Source organism: Dasypus novemcinctus, chromosome X (genome assembly GCF_030445035.2).
Source record: "Dasypus novemcinctus isolate mDasNov1 chromosome X, mDasNov1.1.hap2, whole genome shotgun sequence".
NCBI lineage: Eukaryota > Metazoa > Chordata > Mammalia > Cingulata > Dasypodidae > Dasypus > Dasypus novemcinctus.
The window spans coordinates 58,902,517-58,923,776 of record NC_080704.1 but is presented as its reverse complement, the minus strand read 5'-3'; the positions used below and the strand labels follow the sequence as shown (position 1 = coordinate 58,923,776).

The 21,260-nt window shown below is 37.9% G+C and overlaps 1 pseudogene; it reads right to left on the bottom strand.

Annotated features, from left to right (window-relative positions):
* Nucleotides 1-410: 410 nt before the first annotated feature.
* LOC101425246 (speckle-type POZ protein-like) lies at nt 411-2,210 on the bottom strand (annotated as a pseudogene).
* Nucleotides 2,211-21,260: the final 19,050 nt, after the last annotated feature.

Here is a 21,260-nt window from a genome sequence, read left to right as displayed (position 1 = left end):
CTTTCCCCTTCACTGAAAATTGCCCGTTTTTTTTCTTCTTTTTGTGCCAGGCAACTGACGATTAGTTCTGCTCAGTCAGATACAGACAGAGTTCTCAGAAGTACAACCACTGTGATATCTCAGGTGCAGTACCCAGCCTGAATCCCCACAGTACCAAAATCAGGCCCAATGCTACACTGTGAACCAGCAACAGGGTTTTCATTATGTTGAATATCCCCAAGTCCTGGGCCCTTTCCTCATCCTATTTCCCCAAGTTACTTAGTGCTGTTTAAAAAGTCTGGTGTCATGATGGACTCTTTTCTCCCCACAAGAGTAAAAGCTCCACAGATTGTGCTGTCTACATAGTGGTCAATGGCAGCAGCAGTGACTGATGCTTCTGGAAAATAAACAGTCTTACAACAGGCAGGATCTTAGGACTGCTTCAGGCATTTGCATGGGGGGCTCAAACGAGGGCACTGTGTTGAAGCCAGAGAGTGTTATGCCTTCGCCACCAAGTGGGGATGTGATACCCCCATTGGTTTCCACCAGAGTTCTCCAAGACATGCAAAGCATGATAACTGATGAAATCCACTGCCTGAGTTTTCAACTGATCTGCACTGTAGAGGTTAGCCAGAATGAGAGTTTCTGCAGCATTCTCCATGGAGAAGATATTCACAGGGCATCCTCACACATGAACCTTAAATACTCCAAGGCATACTTTTCAGCAGCTGCCAGCAAGTCATCAGCCATTTTGTCAACTTGTGCAAATGAAGCCACATCATATCCTTAAAAACTTCAGGCTCCACATCATTGATTTCAACCCAATTTTTTTGCTCTTCTCCATTTCAAGTTCAAACAAGGCACTAAATCTGGAGAAGGAACTGCTAAGATAGCTTTGTGAGCCTGGAATTCCCAGCCAGCAACATACGAATAGATGTCTGTGAACAGGGAATTCTCCCACAGTCCTCCTAAGGCATCTGCCAACCGGCATTCAGGGACTTTCACCTTATTCATAGTATTCTGGTGAGAAATGTTGACAGAGTCTTGCCCACACTCACCTTACAGAACAGAGTAAGCTTGCCATCAGGGAGAAGCCTCTGGCCTCTTCCAAGAGAAAATCTCTACAGATGAATGTTTTGAGTCCCCAGTTCTTGCCTTGCACAAACCTGTATGCCTGTTGACACTCCATTGCTTTGGTTTCTTCTTCCTTGGCATTCAGGATAGGGAATTTAAATTTTGCCCAAACTTCACCATTTGGACAGCTGACCAGTAACAGGTGAAATGACAGATAATCTTTTCTTTCTTCATCAAGCACTTTTGGGTTTACTTGCAAACACCATTTCAGTTTATTATTGGCTCCTGGTGAAAAGGTTGAACTTTTAATGACGTCACCCACTTCCGTCTGGTAAAGGCTAAAGTTATTGATGGTTCATGTGGCAGTTTGTTATTGTTTATGGATTCCAAAAACAGATATTGGATTATGTTTATGAACTGGTCTGTTCCTCTGGGCATGTTAGATTAGATTGAATTGGATTTAGAGGTCTCACTTTTACTTGATTAAATAAAGATTAAGGCTTTGATTGGGCCTTTAAAGCAGGATGACTTTGAGTCCACACCCCATTGGTGGTCAGAGACTCACAGAGAAAATGACATGGCAGAAGATAAAGTTAGAATTTTGATCCTGGAGCCCTGGAAGTAAGAACACAGAGAAGCAGATATGGGGTAAAGGGAGAAGGCTCCAATAGACTTGGAAGAGGCACCAGGAAGAGAGATAATCCATCAGCCTGACAGTTTACAGCTGGCCTTATGGAGAGAGCAGAGCAGCTGTTCCCAGAGAGAAATGAGCCCTGGGAGAGAGACAAGACTTGCCCCAGCCTGGGGCTGAGATTAGAATTGAAACTAGGACCATGGAATCTTAGGAGGAGGAGGAAGACCAAACCATTACAGACATTGCCTGCCATCTTGCGTCAGCACATGGCAACAGATTCTGGGTGAGATTTTACCTTGAGTTGGACTCTTTAGGGCCTTGTGACTCTAAGCTCCTACCCAAATGAATACCCTTTATAAAAACCAACCGATTTCTGGTATTTTGCATCAGCATCCCTTTGGCTGACTAAGACAGTCTATATGCAGGAGTATTTTACTGCCTTGATCTGTTTGTAGCACAAGCTTTCAAGTACGAGGCCACTCAACATTTCTGCCAGAGGTGGAGGATGTGGATCCCTTGACATTGATAGTTTAAAGGGTAAACAAGATTTACAAGGGGAGGGGCAAGAAGGCATCGGATTAAGTGCACCCACATCATCTCTCCTAAAAAAATGGCTAAGTGGGGGCAAAATCCTGCCTGAGTGAGCTGTTTGGGGAAGGCACAAAGGAGAAGGCTGTAGAGCATCGATCTGGAGACAGCGTGACAGAAAGAGAGATGGCTCAAGGTAAAACCATGTGTTTCTAGTGCTTCAGGTGGGAGCTGTGGGATGACTAAGCCTCTCCTTCAGGGCAGGAAGCTGCAGGAATCCCCTACACTTGCTGGTCACCCAGCTGGAAAAACTAACTCCAAGAGTGGGAGAGTTCTGATGAAGAGTGGAGGGGTGTCCCCCAAGCGCAGGTTCAATTGTCTGGACGCCTCTTTTTTCGAGCTTTGAGGATCATACCAACTGCTTGAGGAGAAACCAGGAAGAGGGGAGAGGTGAATTTGCTGAGGCAACCTGATTTACCTAACCTCCATGGGATAGGGTAAATTGGTTTGGGAAAAGGTGGAGTAAGGCAATTAACTAGTGCTGTGCAACTCACCTATGGGAGGAGGACAATAGGAAGTGTTTAATAAGCTTCCAAGAGCATATTTAGGGTTCTTGGCAAGATGTGGGTGCTTTCTCTCAAAGTGACTGAGAGTCATTTCTTTCTGTGGCGAGCTAAGTAACCAAGGTCCCATTTGAATTTCAAAAGGAAATTTTCACACAGTCTATTGCTTCCTGCTGCCCCAAGAGAGAAAGCAGTTAGAAAAAATAAGGGAGGGGGAGGACAGATTCCTAATTAGCAGTTTATCCAATCGCAAAAAGTCAATCCTGCCCTAGGGAAAGGGACATTTTCTGAAGCATTAATCAACCCAACAAGAAAGTTTAGCTTAGTGGAAGAGTTTTAGCCTTGAATATACAAGGTCTCTAGTTTGATTTCCAGCTCTTCTTAGAGTAGTGACCCACTGCAATATTAAACATCTAGATGATACTTTAGGACAGGAAGAACATAGACATTATCTCTGTATTAGTGACTCTTGGGTCTCTTATTTTTCCTTAAAAAAAGTTTTCTTTTGTCATATAATTTAACTTAGTTTACTAACTAAAGCCCACTTCAAAATCTGCAGCGAGAAAGTTGCAGGGTAATTGATTGATAAACACCAGCAGCCTGACGAGCACCATAGGGACTGAAGAGGGAAGTCTGTTGCTTCTTGGAGTTTGGTTGACTCCTTGCTTGTGGGTTTGTCTGTTTTTGTTTTTCTTTTTTCTTATCTTTCCTTTGTCTTTATCCTCCACTCCCCCTCTTTTTAATTAGATGCTGTCATTTTTTTTTGCTGAGTTTCCTCTTCTTCGATTTCCTCTTTTCTGTGTGTACTGATTTTGAATACCAATGCTATCACTTTTCCTTCCTATATCTTTCCATCTTCCAAATTCTGTTTTTGTTCTTACATTCCACCTCTCTTTGCTTTGTCCCAATTTTTATGACTTTTTATTTCTAACACTTCTGTTCTGTTTTCGATCTTTTCTTAACTGTTTCTGTTATTGTCATTTCTTTTCTCTTTGCCTCTATCCTCATTTTACTGGCCTTTTAATTCACACTATATTCTTCTCAATATTCAGTTTCCCATTTCATTGTAGGCACTCCACTTTTTTATTCCTATAACTCTACACTGCTTACATGAGTTTAATCATCATTTTCCTAGGTCTTATATGGTTCTTCTGCTAACTTTTACTATCAATATTACTATTATACTTTTCATACCTCTTTTGCTTTCCTTGACCCTAGTCATTTTCCTTCAAGGGAACTTAGATAACAGAAAGGAAATAGAAGAAGAAGAAAAAGTGTGAAAGAGAAAACTTAACACACACACACAAACAGCAACTAAATAAAACCTGAGAATAGATGGAGAAGCTTATCAACTCAACAAACCCATCAAGTTAAATGGAGGCCTGACAGCAACTAAAAATTACAAACCATGCAATTCTCAGGAAGACATGGCCCAGTCCACTGGGCAAACTAAAAATTAGGAAGAGAAACAGAACATTGAACAACTAATCAAAGCTGTCTAAACATATATCATGGAACAACATAATGAAGTGAAAAAGAAATTAAAGGATATTATGTAAAAACTTGGAGAGCATACTGAAGAAATTGTAAAGATACAGAAAAAGATAACAAATATGATGGTGATGAATGGCACAATCGACGAAATACAAAAATACACTCTCAACAAATAAGAGCATATCTGAAGAGGTAGAGGAAAGAATTAGTGATGTGGAAGACATTACCTCTAAAAGAAAACAGATAGTAGAATTGAGAGATAAAAAGATAGAAAAAATCAAGATGGCATGAAGGGATTTAAATGACAACAAAAAACACGCAAAATGCGTTATAGGCATTCCAGAAGGAGAAGAGAAACGAAAGGAGGCAGAAAGGGTGCTGGAGGAAATAATGGTTGAAAACCTCCCAAACCCATTGAGGGAGATGGATGTGCATATCCTGGAAGTGCAGTGCACCCCATACAGTATAAGTCCCAACAGGTCTACTCTAAGACATATACATGTCAAATTACCCAATGCTCAAGACAAAGAGAAAATACTGAGGGCAGCAAGAGAACATAGAACCATCACAACCAAGGGAAGGTTGATAATACTAAGTGCTCATTTCTCATCTAAAACCATGGAAGTGGGAGAGGTGGGGCAAGATGGTGTCTGAGTGAGTGCACCTTATAGTCTCTCCTGCAAAGAAGCAGCTGGAGAGCATTGGAAATTCTTCTGGACCACATTGTTTCAGGATTTTGCAGGGCAGGAGGTGCTTGGACATCTATTTGGTGGGAAGGTGACAGAGAAGATTCATGTAAAAGGTAGAATTTATTGTCTCTTTCACAGACATCAGGGGTGCGCGGCGGGATGCTTCCCCCTGGGCGGGCGGCATGGCAGCAGTGATTCCTGGGGGCTCTGCTGCACTGGGGAATTCCTAAGCCCTGATCAGGCTACACGGGGGCTTGCAGGGCAGGAGGTGTCTGGAAACCTATTTGGTGAGACAGAGACAGAGGAGAGTTTTGCAAGACGTGGAATTTTGGGTTTCTGACACAGAGATCATAGCTTCCGGGCAGAGCCCCGCCCCCTAGGGCTGGCTCCCGATCTGCGGTGGTCCTCAAATTCTTTGCAATACAAAGGCATCACCAGCAGGCTGTTTCGGGGGCTTGCAGGGTGGGAGGTGTCCTGAAGTTGACTTGGTGAGACAGCGAAAGAAGAGACACTTGTGAGAGGGGGAATTTTGGGTTTCTGACACAGAGGTCAGAATTTGTGGATGTGACCCCCCCACCCCATAGGGCTGGCACCCAGCTGTGGGGATCCCTGAAGCCTGTGTTGCATTGTGTTGCTCCCAGGCTCCCTGTTAACTGGATTCGTGGTTCTCAGGTCTGTGTCCCCTAAACCCTGGTGGCCGACATCCCAGAGACTCACACCTCTTGAGTGTCCAATATCACAGACTTCCCATCCCTGAATCCACCATGCACCGAGGGCCATCTGAGGTCCTTGATTGTCCTAGCCATCAGTGTTTGTGGTTTTTTTTCTTTTCTTTTCTTTCCTTTTTCTCTCTCTCTCTTTTTTTTATTGTCTTGGTTGCTAATATTGCATAATCTCCTAGGATTTTCTCCCTTTGTATCCCCCAAGGTCTTTTGTTGCTTATTGAGGGGTTTTTTTCTTTCTTCTTTTCTTTTTCTTGCTTGTTTCCCTCACTTTCTTGGCCCACCCCCTCTCTTTTTCTTTTTTTCTTTTACTTTTTTTATCTTCTTCTCTTTTATCTCTTTTTCTTCTTACTTTATTTTATCTAATTATACAATAGGTGCTACAGGGAACACCTCACATTTGCTGGGGTTCCTAATCCTCCATTTCCTCATTTCTGTGTTAATTGATTTGGCCACCTACACTATCCCGTTTCCCGCTCATCTTGCTATCCTCCATCATCTACTGTCTCTCCTATATTCCACCTCCGTTTCTTTGGTCCCCAAAGTGTCTAACTTTTAATTTCTAATACCTTTGTTTTGTTTTCTGTCTTTTATCCACTCTTGATACTATTGTCTTTCTTTTCTCTTTCCCTCTCTCATGAAAACACTGGCTTTTTAGTTCATACTATATTCCTCCCCATATTCAGTTTACTATCTCATTATAGGTACTCTACTTACTGCTATAGCTCTACACAACTTACATGAATCTAATATCCATCCTCCCAGATCTCATATTGTTGCTCTGTTAATATTTATTACCTATATTACTTTACACATTTTCATTTTTACACAATTGACTTTCCCTGGCCCTAATATTTTCCTTTAAAGTGAACGCGCCCAGCAACAAGAAATAAGAATAAGAAGAACAAAGTCACAAGGAGAAGATATAACACTTACACAAGAACAACAGCTAAAAAATCCCCAAGACTAGCCAAAGAAGCTAAGGAACTGATTAAACCCGTCAAGATAACATGATGATCAGACAGAAACAAAAATCTACAAACCAAACCAATAATCAGGAAAACATGGCTGAATTCAATGAACAAACTAAAAATCAGGAAGGGGAAAAGAACTTCCCACAAGTAAGTAAAGATCTCAGAACATATATTAGAGACAAAATGAAGTAAAGGAAGAGTTTAACAATATGAAGAAAACACTTGGAGAGGAAATTGCAGACATACACAAATAGATAACACATATGATGGGAATGAACAGCACAGTCCAAGAAATCAAAAATACACTCGCAGCCAATAGCAGCAGATTAGAAGAGGTGGAGGAGAGAATTAGCAATGTGGAAGACAGTACATCGGAAATGAAAGAGATAGTAGAATTGATCAATAAAGAGACAGAAAAAATCAAGCTAGGACTTAGGGACCTGAATGACAATGCAAAATGCACGAACATATGTATTATAGGCATCCCAGAAGGAGAAGAGAAGGGAAAGGGGTCAGAAGGGGTGTTGCAGGAAATCATGGCTGAAAACTTCCCAAATTTCCTGAGAGAGACAGATGTACATATCCAGGAAGCACAATGCATCCCAAACATCATAAATCCCAACAGGCCCACCCCAAGTCATATACATGTCAAATTATCCAATGCTCAAGACAAAGAGAAAATTCTAAAAGCAGCAAGAGAAAAGAAAACCATCACATACAAGGGAGGCTCCATAAGATTAAGTGCTGATTTCGCATCTGAAACCATGGAGGCAACAAGGCAGTGATATGACATAGTCAAGGTACTAAAAGAAAAAAATTTCCAACCAAGAATACTCTACCCAGCTAAACTAACATTCAAGGATGATGGAGAGTTCAACATATTCACAGATAGACAGAAATTGAAAGAGTATGCCAACAAGAAAACTCCCCTTCAAGAAATACTAAAGGGAGTTCTTCAGGAAGAAAGGAAAAAAACAGGAGAGGCAGAGTTGGAGGAGAGTGAAAGAGCAGCAAAAAAGACAAAAAGAGAAGGAAAACAAACAAACAAAATATGACAAACACAAATCCAATCAAAATATGTCTAACATAAACAATTCCTTGAAAGTAATAACACTGAATGTCAACAGATTAAACTCACCTATAAAAAGATTCAGACTGGGACACTGGATAAGGAAATATGACCCATCTATATGCTGTCTACAAGAAATACATCTTAGACACAAGTCTTCATGGAGGTTGTAAATGAATGGCTGGAAAACAATCTTACAAGCAAAAATGACAAAAAAAGGCAGGAGTAGTTATAGTAATATCAGACAAAATATACTTTAAATGTGAAACAATTGTGAGACATAAAGAAGAATAATACATATCAGTGAAAGGGACAATTTGTCAAGAAGAATGAACAATCATAAGTATTTATGCTCCTAACAAGGGCACCTCCAAATACGTGAGGCAAACACTGGAAAAACTAAGGAAAGAATAGATGCATCTACAATTAGAGTGGGAGATTTTAATACACCACTATCAACTTTGGACAGAACATCTCAAAAGAGAATCACTAAAGAAACAAAATATTTGTACAGTATATTACAGGAGCTGGATCTAATAGACCTATACAGATCATTACACCTGAGTACAGTAGGATATACATTTTTCTCAAGTACACATGGATCATTCTCCAAGATAGACCATATGCTAGGCTATAAAGAAAGGCTCAATAAATTCAGAAAGATTGAAATCAAAGAAAATAACATCTCTGATCACAGTGGAGTAAGCTGGAAATCTGCCAGGGGCACAGACACAGATTTCACAGCAAGATATGGAAATTAAACAGCACACTCTTAGAAAAACAGTGGGTAAAAGAGGAAATCTCAAAAGAAATCAATAACTACCTTGAAACAAATGTTAATGATAACAGAACATACCAAAAGTTATGGGATGCAGCAAAAGCAATACTGAGAGGGAAATTTATAGCCATAAATTCATACATCAAAAAAGAAGAAAGAGCAAAAATTGAAGAATTAACTGCACATTTGGAGGAATTAGTGAAAAAACAACAAAGAAATCCCACAGGAAGAAGAAAGAAAGAAATAACAAAGATAAACGCAGAACTAAATGAAATAGAAAATAAGAAAACACTTGAAAAGATAAACAAGACCAAGAGCTGGTTTTTTGAGAAGATCAATAAAATTGACAAACCCTTAGTGAGACTAACAAAGAAAAAAAGCGAGAAGATGCAAATACACAAAATAAGAAAGGAGAAAGGAGAGATCACCACTGACCCCACAGAAATAAAGACTACCATAAGAGGATACTTTGAAGAACTATATTTCCAACAAAAATGACAATTCAGAGGAAAGTTACCTGTTTAAGATACTTAAAGGGGAGAATCTGATGTAGGACAGACTCCTAGGGAATATATGAATGCTCATTTTGCCAGAGTGGGTTATATCATTCCGTAGATCCCATATAATGAGAGAGAAGGTATACCCACATCCTGGGGAGGACTGATGCCATCAAATAGAGGGAACTGTATCTCTCAAGAGAAATGGTGGCTCCCAGGGCATTAGGGCAGTTGAGCATGTTAAGCCCTCAACACTGTTGCAAGTAACTCTGAACATGGCTCTTCAAGAAATGAAGATTGACTGTCACTGTGAGCCCTAAGGGGAGGAAGAAATAGATATTGAATAGATGGAATCAACATAACTGTGAGGGCAATAGACATGTTTCAGAAGAATACGCAAGGATGGATATAAACCATGTAATATTACACACACACAAAAAAAGGGGCTGATAGACTAATAATGTAAATCATAATGTAAAACATAGGATAACTAAAAATTTAGAAAATTGTATAGCCTAAAGTATAAACCGCAATGTAAACACAAATGTTACCTTGTTTGAAAGCTATTGTCTCAATATCTGTACATCAGTTTCAGTAAATATGATATGAATATGTTAAAAGATTATTGCTGTGGAAGGGAAAAGGTTTTATATTGAATATGTGGGAGTACTGTATAGTGTATATATGAATTACTGTGATCTAAAACTCTTGTGAAGATAAGCTTAATAATTAGAAAAAAGAAAAGAAAAAGATAGGATGTAGAATTTCTCCAAACTAATATGTATTCTATACCTAACCTTTAAACTCATCGCTATATTCCATTTTACTATTAAGGGAACCTGACATTATACTGGGTTTCACTGTTCAGGAAGTTTTGGATCACAGAGTGGTTCAATAATGGCAGTGGAGGAATACTGGTATGGGATGTTATTGACAGAGGAGATATGGTTGACAGGGAGTTATATAGGGTATGTGTCCAGGGTGCATGGAAATGTTTGGATATACTCATAGTGGAAACAATTAAAAACAGCTGGGGTGGTATTGGGTTCCTGGCTGGGGGAGGGGGCACTGTCGTGGTCCCTAGGGGAGCAGCGGCAGTCCCCAGGGTGTAACAGCAAGGACCAGGAAGGAATGAGGGTCCAACAGTGACCCCCCTGATACTAATGACTATGCTTGTGAGCCTATACACCTGAAATAAGAACAAGGCCTAGAGCAGCACTGTGCCTAGGGGTTCCCTCCTGACAGCCTCTGTGTTACTCAAATGTGGCCAGTCTCAAAGCCAAACTCAGCATGTAAATGCACTGCCTTCCCCCCAGCGTGGGACATGACACCCGGGGATGAGTCTCCCTGGCACCGAGGGATCACTACCAAATACCAGCTGGTGATGTAACTAGAAAATGACCTTGATTTAAAGGTTAAACGTGGACCAGCAGAATATCCCTGTCTATATATAATAACAGGAGTTAAAAATGCTGTTTGACCTAAATTAAGGGGGAAATGGAAAGGACAAATGAGTTTATATGGCTATGAGTCTCTAAAAAAGAGTCTGAAGGTTGTCAGAAGGATTGCCCTTATGCACACCTGAGCAGAGTCCCAGAGACAGATAAAGTAGATAAAACCCCAGGTATTGGTTCTTTTGAGGGCTAAAGAGACCCACAGGTTCTATGGTCATGGCAGATGGAGTTCACTGCCATGTCAGTTGGCCCTTCTTTGGAGCTGTGTTTCTGCATGATGGAGCTGGACTCCAATATGATCCCTTTTCACAAGCCTTTCATGCTACTTTCCTGGAATTGTAGTTGGTGCTGGGGCTTAAGATATATCTAGGGGATTTGAATCTCTGGACTGATAGCCAGGCCCTGAGCCTCAACAGACTTCAGCTCCTACACTCTGATTTATTGGATTTACCCCACTCAGCTACCATGGAGTTGAAGAATGTCAACCACCACACCATGGAGCCTCGAGTGCCTACAACTGAAAGCAGGAGGATTGCATCCAGTATCCATGTGGAATCTAAGCCCCCTCTTGACGTAGATGTGGAATGGACACAACCAAGCCAAGGCCCACAGGAAGGAGGAATACAGTAAGGATTAGAGTGGACTTAATGATATTCTATTCATGAACTATTGTGGTTAATAATCGAGAAAATGTGGCATTGGTGTGGAAAAAGTGGCCATGGTGGCTGCTGGGTGTGGGGAATGGGAGGAAGAGATGAGATGTGGAGGCATTTTTGGGACTTGGTGTTGTCCTGAGTGGTGCTGCAGGGACAATTGCTGGACATTCTATATCCACCCATGGCCCACTGGATGGAACGTGGGAGAGTGTGGGCTATGGTGTGGACCATAGGCCATGGGGTGTAGCGATGGCCAGAGATGTACGCACCAGATGCCATGGATGTGTCAGTGTGTGACTGTGGGGGGAGTGGTGGGGTGGGGGTGGTGGGGGTGAATGGGGATCTCATATTTTTGAATGTAATATTTTTTTAAAAAATGAATAAATTGAGTAGAATTTGAAAAAAAATAAAAATAAATAAAGTTGGCCTAGAATTTACAATATATTTGCACTTTGCACCACACAATTTTTTAGGTTTTGACAAATGATGGCCTGTATACATCATCGCAATGCCATGCAGAACAATTCTAATGTCCTAAAATGCCCCATGTTGCATCTCTTCTTTCTTCACCCTCCCCTCAGAACCCCTGGTGACCACTATCTTTATATCAATGTTACAAGTTCTTCCATTACTAGAATAATAATAAGTACACACTGGTCCATGGTTTCATTCTCCCCTTATGTGTGTTCTTTCCTCAATCTTGAGGTTTTTCAGATAATGAAGCCAACTCTGCTTCCATTTGGAGGGGCTTAGATCCCATGGGACAAGATGGAACACTTGAAAGGTCACAGAACAACACTCAATGAATTCAGAAATACTGAAATTATACAAAGTAATTTTTCTGACCACAACAGAATGAAGCTGGAAATTAATATGGTGCAGAGAACCAGAATAGGCACAATGATATGAAAGTTAAACAACACACTCTCAGATAATCAGTGGATCAAAGAGGACATTTCAATAGAAATCAGCAACTATCTTGAATTGAATAAAAATTACAACACAATGTATCAAAAGTTATGGGATGGAGCAAAAACAGTGCTGAGAGGGAAATTTATAGCCATATATTGAAGAAGACAAAAGACCTAAAATCAAAGACCTAACTGCACACCTGGAGGAACTAGAAAAAAACAAGAAAGTAATTCCAAAAAAGCAGAAAGAAGTAAATAACAAAAATTAGAACACAAATAAATGAAATTGTGAATTAAAAAACACTAGAAACAAATGAACAAAACCAACAGCTGGTTCTTTGAGTACATTAATAAAATTGAGAAACATTACTTTTGGTAACCTCCATGGCCGTAGACATTTCCTTTAACACAATTTCATACCTACATAATAGTGCTGCTAGGTACAAATGTTATGTTAGGCTTTCATCTTTTATATTTCTCTCCAAATATTAACACACACCCTTTTTATCAATTTTATAGAAGTTAACTCTCAGTTTTCCATGTAACATGGAATTGTATAGCATAGTAAACCACATGTGAAATATGAATATGGGTAAAATTGTATATATATGAACATTTTTCTTTTAAGCTGAACAAGTGTATATTAATACCACAAAACATTAAATCACACAAAATAATATGCTAAGTGAAAGAAACTAGACACAAAGTGCTACATATTGCATGATTCCATTTATATAAAATGTAAATATAATTCAATTTATAAAGAATCAAACTATATTAGTGGTTATGTAGTGCAAGGGAAGAAATGCTAAGTGGTGTGGAATTTTTCTTTTATGAGTAATGAAAATGTTCTAAAATTTTTTATGATGATTAATGCATGACATTGTGATTATACTAAAGCCATTGTTTATACATTTTGGATACATTGTATAGCATATGAATATATCTCAATAAAACTGCTTAATAAATTCATAAGCAAATAATTGTGCAAGAATAGCCAGAAAGCACAACTATGTACAACAGGGTAAAAACAGAGACCTTGAGAGGTGAAGAAATTTCTTGCGTACTTGTTTGCCTGTTTTTTTATTATTATTATTATTAAAGTAACAAAAAGGCTCTAATGATGATTGAAGTGATGAATGCACAATTATGTGATGATACCAAATACCACCAATTTTACACTTTGGATGAATTTTATGATTTATCAATATGTATCAATAAAATTCATTTGTTTAAAAAATTGACAAATGCTTTAAATAACAAGAATAAAAGAAAATATCAAATATATAAAATTAAAAATGATAGAGGAAATATCACCGCTGATCTCACAGAAATAAAAAGGATCATAAGAGGATACTTTGAAAAATTGTATGACAACAAGATGGATAATTTAGAGAAAATGGACAAATTCCTTGAAACACACAAGCAGCCTACATTGACAAAAGAAGAAATTGATAAACTCAACAGACAAATCACAAGTAATGAGACAGAATTTGTCAACAAAAACCTCCCAACTATGAAAATCCCAGGACCATATGGCTTCACAGGTGAATTCTACCAATCATACTGGAAAGAGCAAACAGTGATACTGCTTAAATGCTTCCAAAAACTAAAAGTGGAGGGAACATGGTCTAACTCATTCAATAATGCCAACATCACTCTAATACCAAAGCCACATGAATATGACACATGAAAAGAAAACTAAAGACCAATCTCTCTAATGAACCTGGATGCAAAAATCCTTAACAAAATACCTGCTATTCATATTCAACAACACATCAAATGAAGTACACACCTGGTATGCAGGAATGGTTCCGGCATAAGAGAATCAATCAATTAAATATACCATATTAACAGACTGAAAGAAAAAAATTCACATGATCATCTCTATTGAGGCAGAGAAAGCATTTGACAAAATATGATGCCCTTTCTTGATAAAAACACTTCAAGAGATAGGAATAGAAGCAGAGTTCCTCAACATGATAGGGTATTTATTAAAAATGCACAGTGAACGTTATATTCATTGGGAAAATGCAGAAAGCTTTCCCTCTGAAATCCGTATCAAGACGAGGATACATACTGTCACCACTCTTACTTAACGCTGTGTTAGAAGTTCTTGCTCTAGCACTCAGGCAAGAAAAAGAAATAAAAGGCATCCAAATTGGAAAGGAAGAAGCAAAATTTCGTTATTTGCAGATGATATGATCCTATATGTAGAAAGCCCTGAAAAACTACAACAAAGCTCCTTGAGTTGATGAACAAGTTCAGTAAAGTGGCGGGATTTAATATCAACACGAAAAATCAGTAGCATTTCAGTACACCAATAAAGAGAAATCTGAGGAGAAAATAAAGAAAAAAAAAACATTTACAACAGCAACTAAAAGAATCAAATATCTAGGAATAAATTTAACTAAAAATGTGAAGGGAAACTATGCATCCTTGTTAAAGCAAATCAAAGAAGACCTAAATAAATATAAGAATATTCCATGTTCATGGATTGGAAAAATAAACATCATTACGATGTTTGTCTTACCCAAATTGGTTTACAGATTTAACACAATCCCAATAAAAATCAAAACAGCATTCTTTACTTAATTAGAAAAGCTAATTATGAAATTTACGTGCAAGTGCAAGGCGGTCTGAATAACCAAAAACATATCGAAAAAGAAAACCAAAATTGGAGGAATCATCCTACCTGACTTAAAAGCATGCTTCTAAGCCATAGTGGTCAGAATGGCATGGTAATGGCACAAGTATATACTTATTGACCAAAGGAACTGAGTTGAAAGTTCTGAGATCTTGCTTATACAGTCAAATGATAATTCACAAGGCCACTAAACCCAATAAACTGTGACAAAATGTCCTCTTCAACAAATGGTGCTTGGGGAACTGGATATCCATATCCAAAAGAATGGGAGAGGATCACCATTTCATGTCGTATACAAAAATTAACTCAAGATGAGTCAAAGTTCTAAATAAAAGAGCCAAGGCCATAATGCTCCTAGATGATAATGTAGGGAAGCATCTACAAGATCTTGTAATAGGAAATGGTCTCATAAACTTTATACACAAAGCAAGAGCAATGAAAGAAAAAATAGATAAGTGGGACCTCCTCAAAATTAAAAAAAAAATGTAATTCAAATGAGTTTGTCACAAAAGTGAAAAGGCAGCCTACTCAATGGGAGAAAATATTTGGTAACCATTTATCCAATAAGGGCCTACTATGTAGCATATATAAAGGAATCCTACATCTAGATAATAATAAGACAAATAACACATTTTTAAAAATGGTTGATAGATTTGAATAGAGATATCTCCAAAGAGGAAATATACATGGCAAAAAAGCATTAAAAAATACTTAAAATCACTAGCTATAAGGGAAATGCAAATCAAAACTAGAATGATATATAATCTTAAACCTATTAGAGCAGCAGCTATTAAAAAACAGAGAACTATCTCCATATCAATGATACAATTTCTTCCATTGCTAGAGCCATGATAGTTATTTAGTAGAATACCAGTAATGCTGGGCATTATATATCCTGCCATAACCCACTGAATGGACTGGGGGAGAGTGTAAACTACAATGTAAACTATAATCCATGTGATGCAGCAGTGCTCCAAAATGTATTCACCAAATGCAATGAAAGTGCCACAATGATGAAAGAGGTTGTTGATGTGGGAGGACTGGGGGAGTGTGGTGTGGTGAATATGGGAACCTCATATTTTTTAATGTAACATTTTTTTGTGATCTACGTATATTTAAGAAAAGATAATATAAAAACAGTGTTGGAGAGGATGTGGAGGAAAGTCAATCCTCATCCATTGTTGGTGGCATGTAGAATGGTGTATCCATTGTAGAGAACAGTTTGGTGACCCCTCAGGAGTATAACTATAGAAATACCATATATTCCAGCAATCCCGCTGCTGGATATGTACCCAAAAGAATTTAAAGCAGGGACACGGACAGGTATATACACACCAATGTTCATAGAGGCATTCTTCACTATAGCCAAAAGTTGGTAGTAACCCAAATGTCCATCAACAGATGAATGGATTAGCAAATTGTGGTATATACATGCAATGGAATGTTACTCAGATGTAAGAAGGAATAAACTATTGATGCACGGGACATGGATGGATCTTAAAGACCTTTTGTTAAACGAACTAAAGGACAAATATTACATGACCTCACTGATATGACCTAAGCAAATTGAGCAGACTCATAGATCTAGTGTCTAGAAGATAGTTTATCAAAAAACAGAAAACGAGTAGAGACTGGTGAGCTAATGCTCAATATGGGCAAAGCTTAGGATAAGGTAGAAGGGTTGGTTTGGCAGTGGATAGGGGTAATAGTGGTGCAGAGATGTGAGCAGGGTCTATGGTGCTGGAATGTAAGTATGAACAGTGTGTGTGGGGGGGTTGGGTTGGACTATCCATGGAAAAGGGTGGAGGGTTACAGGAAGAAGCAGGTGAACTCAGGCTATATGTAGGTCTGTGGTTAAAACTATAATGGTGGGAATTTTCTTTCAAAAAATATTGCAGGAGAAGGTTATTGGTGCAGGATATTGGATATGGGGTGATATGTGGGAAATGTTGTGCCTGGGGCATGCTTCCATGGTATATGAAAGTGTTCATCTTGCCCTAAGGTATTATCTCAGAGGGTGGAGAGCCACATAATAAACAAGAAAATATTAAACTCTCCTCCTGGGAAGTCCTGCTATGTCCTCAAATAGAGGGGCAAGAGACTCTCGAGAACATAGGCAGTGCCAAACAAAAGAAGATGGCCTTCTTATATTTTTTAATGTAACATATTGTGTGATCTGTGCATCTTTAAAAAAAATATTAAAAAAGACCTTGAATGAAAGGGGGAAATGGTAAAGGAAAAAAAAGACTGTATCAGAATGTTAACATTAGAGGTTGCTGTTTGAAGGAAACATGGGACTGCTGTATGGTCTTTGCAGTGTGAACTATTTCTTCTGCAATCTAATATTGTTTCAAAATAGAAGCAATAGGGTAAAATAAATGCATTTCAAGATTTTTTTAAAAAGAGTGTATCAGAATTTTTGGGAGAGATTAAAAAGCTCCTAGGAAAGACTTGGAAATAAATACTCAAAATCTCCACATATGCCCACAGGTTATCCACACAGCTGCACAATTTGGCATGGAGCATTTGGTCATGAGAGAACAGATGTTAAGTCTATGTTAGCAGAATACCCCTGGACTTACTAGAGGACTTTTTCACATCACCACAAATGGGGACACTCAGAGATTCACAGATCACCAGCAGATTTTTACCTATATATGTAACCACTCCAAACTCTGTTTGCTTATTTTGGACAAAAAAGCAAGCTTTTATGATTTGTTTAGCATGAGAGAATCTAAAAAATTCTTGATATGGCATGATACTTCAGGCAGTTTTGCATCCGAAGATGAGTAAGAGGGAAAATGAAGACCAGGCATTTAGTAATGTCATTCTATAATATTTTCATGGAAATTGTACACTCAAAAGAGAGGAATGGTAAGAAAATATATACAAAAGAATGCTGCCTTATATTTCTCGATATAGCATAAAACAATTTAATGCAACTTACATAATTTGATTCATCTCATGATTTTTGGTTTTGGGAATAATTTATGGCCTAATTATTGAAAACTCTAAATAATATAAAATTTTCTGCTATACCTATTGAAATTTACTATATTAGGAATTATAATTTATATAAATATAATTATTTAAGTTATTAAAAGTAACAAATACCTTATATTTTAGTGCAATAATGACATTTTAAAACATATCATTTCTAAAAGCAAATAAAATTTTTGAGGAGAGACATTATTTTAACCTTTTGAAAAGCTCTTTATTCATGGCTTACTGGAATATAGCTGAATTCCCATAACTACTTGATATATTCTATTGCAATATCTTTTTTCAGTTGATAAGTGTGAAGAAACTATGACTTATACTATTATATAGGTAGAAAAATCAAGGGGTATTTCATTATTTTTTTTCTTTTTTTAATTTAATTTTATTTTTTTTAATTGACTTTGTAATAATATTACATTAAAAATATATATATGAGGTCCCATTCAACCCCACGCCCCCTCCCCACTTCTCCCCCCCCCCAGGAACACTCGTTCCCATTATCATGACACATCCATTGCATTTGGTAAGTACATCTTTGGGCACCTCTGCACCTCATGGTCAATGGTCCACATCATGGCCCAAACTCTCCCCCATTCCATCCAGTGGGCCCTGTGAGGATTTACAATGTCTGGTGATTGCCCCTGAAGCACCATCCAGGGCAGCTCCATGTCCCAAAGATGCCTCCACCTCTCATCTCTTCCTGTATTATCATTATTAACTTATATAATTGTTCATGTACTTAATACAAATACTCTACACCAAAACTCAACAAGTTGTGATTTCTTAAAGAATATTTCTAATTTGGAATCTAAGAAATTAATAATGAAGTTTTCTCATTTCCTTTATTTCAATCCATTATTTATTTAGCAATTTGATTAGGTTCAAACTGTCATGATTTTTTCATCTTGAACAAATATTTCAGTATTGTCATCTTGAAAATATTGATTCACAGAGTAATGCTGATCTTACAAATATGATATATATCTTTTACCACTAAAAATTATATTTATTATTATTACCAACAAACCTAATAGTCAGGACTTTTAAGAATTGGGAAGCTGTAAACTTATCTTGAAGAAAGTAGTTTTTCTTAATTTCTAATTTGAACTTTGAAATTCAAATTGTAATATTAGGAAATCATTTTGATAGTTCCTTTCTTTATTTTCCTTATGTTATTAAGCAGTTTTAGGTTTGTGAGAAAGTCATGCAGAAAACATAGTGTTCCTATTTATACCCCCAAACATTAGTGTTCCCTGTTATTAACATTTTGTATTAATGTGATCACTTTGTTACAATTGCTGAAGCAATATTACTATAATCATCTTATGATCTATAGTACATAAATTTCCTTATTGTTCACTCTATGAAAGAAAAAAGATGGACCAGTATGTCAAGCCCTCAGTATTAATGCATATAAATATGAACATTTTTCTTCAAAAAAATCAACTTATTGCTTGCCATGGAATCTGAGGAGGGAGGAAGGGAAGAAAGGATGGATCAGGGTGCATTTGCAAGGCATTGGAATTGTTTTACATGATCTTGTTGCTCTAATGTGACTTCTCTCTAAGCCAAACTCAGCATCTAAACTCACTATCATTCCCCTGGTGAGGGACATGGATCCCAGGGATGAGCCTCCCTGGCACTGAAGGATTATTATTAAGATCCCATTGCAGGGAGAGATGTAGGACATTATATATCCTGCCATAACCCACTGAATAGACTGGAAGAGAGTATAAACTATAATGTAAACTATAATCAATGCTGTGTAACAGTGCTCCAAAATGTATTAATCTAATGCAATGAATGAGCCACACTGATGAAAGAGGTGTTGATGTGGGATGAGTGGGGAGGATGGGGAGTGGGGTATATGGGAATCTCAAACTTTTCAATGTAACATTTTGTGTGATCTATGTATCATTTAAAAAAGATAATAAAAGATAAAAAGAAAAGAACCAACTAGTGATGCATTTGGAAAAAGACCTTGACCCAAAGGGGGCAATATTAAATACAAATGAGTTTTTATGGCTAAGATATTTCAAGAGAGTCAGGAGGTCATTCCAGAGGCAATGCTTATACACATTTCAGGATGATCTCACTGACTGCCAGAGTAAACAGAGCCTCAAGCAGGGGGGCTCCTGAGGGACCTGGACAGCATACACAGTGAGGACAACCCCAGGAATTCAGCACCCTGTCAGTGTTCCTTACCATGGAATATGTGATAACCTATCCCCACAATGTTTTAGAGTTGGACCCATTTATAATTTTCCTACACATGGTCCTTCTGCCTCTTTTATCTGAACCTATAAATAGTACTGTACCCATTAAATATGTGTTCCAGAGATTTAAGTCTTCCAGCTGCTCATGTGCCAGGTGAGCCCTGAATTTTAGCAGAGTTACAGTGTACACCTACTCTCCAGTTCATCAGATTCACTCAGGACAACAAACAAAAGGATAATGATGGGTAACACCCATCCCCAAAAAGAGAGAGCATCTACAACTGCAAGCAAAACAGTTTCCCCCATCTGCTCCATGGAGTCCAAGTCCCCTCTCAACCAGAAGCAGAGTGGGCATCACCATCCCAACACCCTCAAAATTGAGGAATAAACAGACATAAGGGGAGAATGCAACTCTGGACTAAGGTAGATTTAGTATAATTCTAGTAATGAGGGTTCTTTGTTTATATAAGACGAAGCAGGAGGGCAGAGACCAAGACTGTGTCACACCTCACTGAAGTACTCCAATCAAAAGCCATAAAACAATATAATCAAGTGATATAATCAAAGGTCCCTTTACTGAATCTAATCAAAACCTCCATCTTCACTGCATTTATGGCACAGGTATAGGTTATCTTAAGAACATAATTGCTGGGGTCCACAATAGACAAACCAGGACATAGACCAACCTTGTTCTTGATGTATTATATTGGTTATATATTGCCAAATTTAGTTTTCTAATATTTTCTTGATGATTTTCCATCTAATTTCATGAGTGTGATTGATCTCTTATGTTTCTCTTTCCCTTCCTTCTTTTCCACATCCATCACTTTCACTCCTTGCAGCATAACTATTCTGACTTCTGTCATAATTACTCCTTTGCTTTGCTTTATAAATTTCCAATTACATTTGCATCTCTGAAACACTATAGTCTCATCTTCCACGTTTCTTAGATTTTTATAAAAGAAATCAGAAATTATGTATGTTTAAATCTGGCTCCGTTTATCCAACATTATATTTGTGAAGATATTCTTGTTCTTTCAGAGTGTTCCATTATAATAATATACCAAAAATGAATGTATCCATCCTTCTGATTATGGAAATTTAAATTGTTTCCAGTTTGGGCCTATCATGAAAAATGCTGCTGAGAGGATTTTCATCTATTCATCTTACTACACAAATGTATACCTTTCTGTTGGGCACATACCTAGAAATGGATTTATCAAATTAAAGGATATGCGTAATGTCAACATTAGTAGATGAGGCAAAACTCTTTTACACAGTGATTGTTTTGTTTACACTCCTGCCAACAACATATGAGAGTTCTTGGTTTTCCACATTGCTGGCAAACCTTGGTATTGCTAGATATTAAACAGAT